This window comes from Prionailurus bengalensis, chromosome B3 (genome assembly GCF_016509475.1).
Source record: "Prionailurus bengalensis isolate Pbe53 chromosome B3, Fcat_Pben_1.1_paternal_pri, whole genome shotgun sequence".
Taxonomy (NCBI): domain Eukaryota; kingdom Metazoa; phylum Chordata; class Mammalia; order Carnivora; family Felidae; genus Prionailurus; species Prionailurus bengalensis.
Genome location: NC_057355.1, coordinates 137,480,049 through 137,486,048, shown reverse-complemented (window position 1 = coordinate 137,486,048; position 6,000 = coordinate 137,480,049). Strand labels below are relative to the sequence as shown.

At 49.1% G+C, this 6,000-nt stretch overlaps 1 long non-coding RNA gene across 1 annotated transcript; it reads right to left on the bottom strand.

Annotated features, from left to right (window-relative positions):
• Positions 1 to 3,404: 3,404 nt before the first annotated feature.
• Positions 3,405 to 4,105, bottom strand: LOC122467983. Its single transcript, XR_006293123.1, has 2 exons — positions 3,880 to 4,105; positions 3,405 to 3,626 (listed from the first exon to the last, which is right to left on the bottom strand). It is a non-coding gene; the product is annotated as an uncharacterized LOC122467983 (long non-coding RNA).
• Positions 4,106 to 6,000: the final 1,895 nt, after the last annotated feature.

Below are 6,000 nucleotides of genomic sequence, written 5' to 3'. Positions count from 1 at the left end.
ATTTGGAAAGACTAAAGACCAAGAATAGCCCATGAAACACTGGAGAAGGACAAAGTCAGAGGACTGACACGACCCAACATCAAGACTTACTGTAAACCTGCAGCAGTCAAGACGACGTGGATTGGTGAAAAAACAGACAAATAGATTGAAGGAACAGAATAAAGAGACCAGAAATAGATCCACACACATAGTCAACTGCTCTTCAAAGGAGAAAAAGCGATGCAGTGGAGAAAGATAAGCCTCTTTAACAGGCACACGAAAAAAAAGAAAAAAAAAACCCGAGGTCTACACACTGACCTTATAGCTTTCATAAAAACTAACTCAAAATGGGGTGCTTGGGTGGCTCAGTTGCTTAAGTGTCTGACTTTTGGTTTTCTGCTCAGGTCATGATCTCACAGTTTCTCACAGCCCCTGCATTGGGCTCTGCGCTAAGAACATGGAGCCTGCTTGGGATTCTCTCTGCCCTCTCTCTGCCCCTCCCCTGCTCTCTCTCTCACTCTCTCTCAAAGATAAATAAATAAACTAAAAAAAAAAAAAAACCTAACTCAAAATGGATCATGAACTTCATAGAAAACACAAAACTATAAAACTTCTAGAAGGTAACACAAGTGACCTTGGGTTGGGCCATGGCTTTTTAAATCCAACACCAAAAGCACAATCCATGAAAGAAAACCTGATACATTGGGCTTCATCAAAATTAAAAACTGTTTTGTAAAAAAAAAAAAAAACAGTTAAGAGAATGAAAACACAAGCTACAGACAGGCAGGAAATATTTGCAAAACATACATCTGATAAAGAACTTGCATACATAATATATAAAGAATGGTTAAAAGTCAACAGTAAAAAACGAACCACCCAAGTTAAAAATGGGCAAAAGTCTGAACAGGCATCTCTCCAAAGAAGATACAAAGATGGCAAATAAGCACATGAAAAATGCTCCACTTCATATGTCATCAGGGAAATGCCAATTAAAACAACAACGAGACACCACTACACACCTGCTAGAATAGCCCAAACCTGGAACATCAAAATCTGACAACATCAAAGGCTGGCAAAGACGTGGGGCAACAAGAAATCCCATTCGCTGCTGGTAGGAATGACACATGGTGCCGTCACTTTGGACGACAGTTTGGTGGTTTCTTACAAAACTAAACAAAGGGGGGAGTTGGAGGGCAGTAAAACTTGTCCATATGATACTCTAATGGTGGATACGTGGCATTATACACTGGTCAAACCCGTAGAATGTACCACAGTGAACCCCAACTACAGACTCTAGTTAATAGTGACGTATCAACACTGGTCCATCAATCTCAGCAAACATACCACACCAATGCAAGATGTTAGCAATGGGGGACACGGTGTGTGTGAGTGGGGCACGTAGGAGATCTCTGTAGTATCTCCTCAATTTTCTGTAAACCCAAAACTACTCTTAAAAATGAAGTCCATTTAAAAAACCAAGAAAGTGCATCTGTAGCTACCTCCTTGGGCTGCTGCAAAGTTTGAAAGAGATGACTAGGGACCAGCATGTGGTACAGGAGCTGACATGAGAAAGATAGTCAACGCCTGTCAACTGCTGGGAATGTTGCAGTGGTTTTTGGCTGGGCTGGGCTGGATGGATTCTGTCCCACACGAAGGCCATGGCTAAGCACTCTGTGGCTTACAGAGTCTACATAGACAGGATCTGAACTTCAAACCACTCGGTGTTGTAAGATGGTAAGAGCCAGACACAACTTACATTAGGTGAAAGAGGCAGGTGTCCTAAGGGAATGGGCCAAGCACGAAAAAGCAGGAAATGGGGAACTGAACCAGGTCAGGGAGCGCTAGCTCCAACACTACAGACCTGGTCCTTGCTTCCATGGACATGGCATTGTAGAATGCGTTCTAGAATGGCATTCTCCATGGATAGAATCTGATAGAAAGTGTGTGAGTTTTTTAATGGGAAAGATTAAAAAAATTTTTTTTTATGTTTTATTTTTTATATCTGAGAGAGAGAGAGAGAGCATGAGCAGGGGAGGGGCAGAGAGAGGGAGACAGAATGTGAAGCAGGCTCCAGGCTCCGAGCTGTCAGCACAGAGCCCGACGTGGGGCTCGAACCCACGAGCAGTGAGATCATGACCTGAGCCGAAGTCGGATGCTCAACCGACTGAGCCCCCCAGGGGCCCCAGGAAAGATTTTTGTTTTTTAATAAAATGGAGGAATGGGCTATGCCAGGCACCTGGAATGAAGTGCCCTCCGTTGTACGGAAACTTTAGACCCACCAGAGAAAGGCCCTGGAGTTCCTGCACTGGGTCCCCCTCCTCCATTTTTCCCCTCAGCAGCCGGTGGTGGAGGGTGATGTTCACCCTCTGTGGTTCTTCTCTGTTCCAGAATGCACTGCAGGCACTGGGTCCCTTCTGGGAGTTTTCTGCTCTGGGAGTTGCAGACCATAGCCTCCTGGATGTAAGCTCCTACCTTTCGTTCCTTCCTTCCAAGAAGGATTGAGGCCTCGCAGTAATTGGAAGGAAGCCGAGTAAGGAAGTGAGGAACCAGAATAAGCAGGACAATTGGCAGGAGGGAGGAAGATGAACATTAAGGTTCGTTGCCGGTGGCCGGTCAGTGGAGCAGGGACCTGAAAGTGCCAGTCCAGAAACAACAGTGCCCGGGGACTTCCGAGGCGGCCTCTGGTTCCGCAGGGGAGGGGGCACTGGCGTCTTTCCCTCTGAAGCAGCATTTTGGTGCCGCTGCCCTGTCTCTACCAACCCCACCTCGGCCACGTCCCAGGAGTGTGACTCTGTACTGTCCGTGTGACCTGCTTCCGAACACGCTGTGGTGAAAGTGACAGTGTCAGCTGTGACCCTAGACCTTGAGGCCTTGGGCACTTGGGCCCAGCGTCAGCACCCCCAGGCCTGCATGCCACACGTGGACAGGTGACCACATGAGGCAGAGGTGAGCCAGGTCCAGCCACCCGTCCAGAAATCAGCCAAGACTGGCTCACATCTACAGAGGGACCAACCAACATATACGTAGATGGAGGAGAAATAAAAACGGTTGTTTTAAGCTCCTAAAATTGGGTATTTTTTTTACACCGCTATAGCTAACTAATTCAGGTATATTTTCTTTCTCTAATATTTGCCTATAGTACAACTCGGGGTTGGTAAACCAGGGCCCGAGGGGCAAATCCAGCCTACCACCAGTTTTTATTAATAAAGTTTTATTGGAACACAGCCTTGCTCGTTAATTTCCACATTGTCTCCGGCTGCTTTCAAGTACGTATGGCTTGTTTTGGTTTGGATGTCTTGGATTACTAGGAAGCCCGAGCATTTTTCCCATGCTTTATTTGCTTCCTGGATCCTTTCTTTTGTGAATTCCTCGTTGCTCATTTATCTACCGGAGGATTGTTTTTTATGTGTTTGTTTACCAATGCATGTAAGCTCTTTATGTAATTAAAATAATAATTTAAAAAAGCCCAAAGACCAGGTATTAGCCAATAGACAAATAAATAAACAAACCAACAAACCAACAGATAAATAAAATATCGATCCACCTCTGTCCTGTGTGTCATAAATCCTGAAAACCTTTGCAGAGGCATTTCTGTCATTTAGTCGGGTGACTTTGTGCAATTCCCTCGGGCTCCTGAGTTTCCTCATCTACAAGACAAAAATAGAGAGATTTTGTTCATGAGGTTCTTCTGGAAAGTTAGTGAAGGCTGAAAACCACTAGAGAAGAGAGAGGTATTGTTGTCGTCCCTACCACCCACGCTCACAAACCAGCAGAAGTTAAAGCATCGAAAGTGTCCTGCCTGAGTTTAAGGGTGACACAGAGCCATGGTCTTAAATCACGTTCACGGACCCTGACGTAGCAAGTCAGGATGCTCTCAGGTGCAAGTGAGAGAGGGCCCACCTCAAACAGGCTTAAGCAAAGTAGGAAATCTGTTGGCTCAGGTGACTGTAAAGTTCAGGGTTGCAGGTACAGCCAGATCCAGGACACCAAACAATGTCACCAGGACTTGCTTCCTTGCTTTCCAGCTCTTCAGCCAGCCACCCTCTTGATGCCCATAGATCCTGGCTTGCACTCAACCAGCCCGGCGACCCCAGCACAAAGAGCAGACTTCTTATTCAGTGCTTCTAGGAAGAGTTCCAAGGCCAGACTCCAGACCTGCCGGGGTCACGTGTCCTTCCCGAGCCAATCGCCGTGACCAGGGTGTGGCACCGGCTGATTGGCTAGGCCTGGCCGATGGACCGGCTGCCTGGGAATGGGTGAGGGTGGGTCCCCAGAGGAAAATGAGGGGCTGCTGCTAGTCAAAGCGGGCCTGAGCATGGACAGGCACAAACCAGACAGCTCTGCGGGTGCCTGCGGGCCCACACGGGGCGCCAGGGGGGCCAGGCGGGCAGGGACAAAGCTTCAGGCAGACTACCTTCCTGTGTATCTGGTTTGTAGATTCGGCCCGCTGTCAGATCGTGTTTGGGGAGCAGCTGCTGCTGCTAAGTGAGTTTGGACATTCTTGCTGTGGACAAAGGGAGGCATATCCAGAGACGAGGCTGAGGGTGTGTCCCCACTGCAAGGAGACTCGGAACATGAGCACTCCTAGAATGAGCATTTATGAGGCATCTCCTGTGGGCCGGACGTGGGATTACAGCAGGAACGAGACAAAGACCTCTCCCTGGGGCTCACGTTCAAATTAGGCAGATGGCAACACGAAAGTTAAGTCCATACTGTGCTGGGTCATGTTGCAGTCACACAGGAAACGGCACAGGAAAATGTCATAGAGCAATAGGGGTTAGGGGACACTTTGGATGGCCAGGGAGGGTCTCTGTGGGGAAGTGACATTTGAGCTGAGATCCTGGAGAAGGAAGCCCAGGAAAGGAGCACCCTGGCAGAGGGAATAGCACGTGTAAAGGCTCCAACACGGGACGGCGTTTTGTATGTTTGAGAAACAGACGGCATCAGCTTCGGAGCCCAGTCAGGAAGGGGGAGAGCAGACGAGGGCGAGGAAGGGGCTACGTGCCGCAGGCTGTACGGGCCCCATCAAGGAGGTCTGAGCACTGGTCCCACACAGAGAGGAGGTACCAAGAGGTGGCGAGCTGGCTGTATGAGGCCAGAGCGAGGCCTGGCTCAAGGGTGTAGCTGTGACCACTATCGGAAGAGAGCTTCAATTCCAGCTCACTTCGAGAGAAGACTTTCCCATCAGTCAGTGGCATCCTACTGCGGAATGGATGGCCTGGAGGTGGTGAGCTCTCTGTCCCCAGAGGTATGCAACCAAGAAACAGTGGCAGAACAGGCTAGAAAGCTGGGAGTGGATGACTCTGTGAGATCAGCAGAGAAATACAGAACCAAACACGATAATAACGCTTAACAAAGTTTACGGTGGCAAAGGGCCACTTAGAACATTTTAGCGGCAGCCTGCTGTGATCAGAGCAATCTCTGGAAATGATTTATTTACATATAAAAATGAGACATTTCTCAACAACCTCGAGACAGCCCCTGGGGCGAGGCTCTCATTGGACAGCGCCTCCCCCGGGTCCGGCTGCTCAGCCCCCGGTCGCCTCCAGCCTCGGCAGGGGGCTGATTGCCTCTCTGAAGGGAGGCAGGCGGCTGCGGCCCGCCCTGCCAGCATTCCGGAGAGTTCCTTCTCCAAAATAAACCTCGCCTAAGCATTTAAATGTGCGGCTGAGCATGAAGTACAGTCAACAATTTTATTCCAAGAATGCAAATGAATCCCTGAGGGGCCAGGAAGAGGCGGAATGCCCTGGCCCAGAAGCTTTTTTTTTTTTAGAGTGTGAGTAGGGCACAGCAAATTCCACCGCCTCGAGCCAGAATTGGGGAAACTGAGGCTGGGGCATCAGCTCAAGGTCGCAGAGCCGGGAAAAGGCAGAGTGCGCTGGAACGTGGCTGCCAGATGCTTTTCACCCCGCATAGAACCACCCCACCAGGGTGCTATTCCTGTGCACAGAGCACGCTCCCCGATGTAGGCCAGTAGCCCCGGAAGGACAGGTAAGGCGATCATTCTGTGGAAGGGAACCA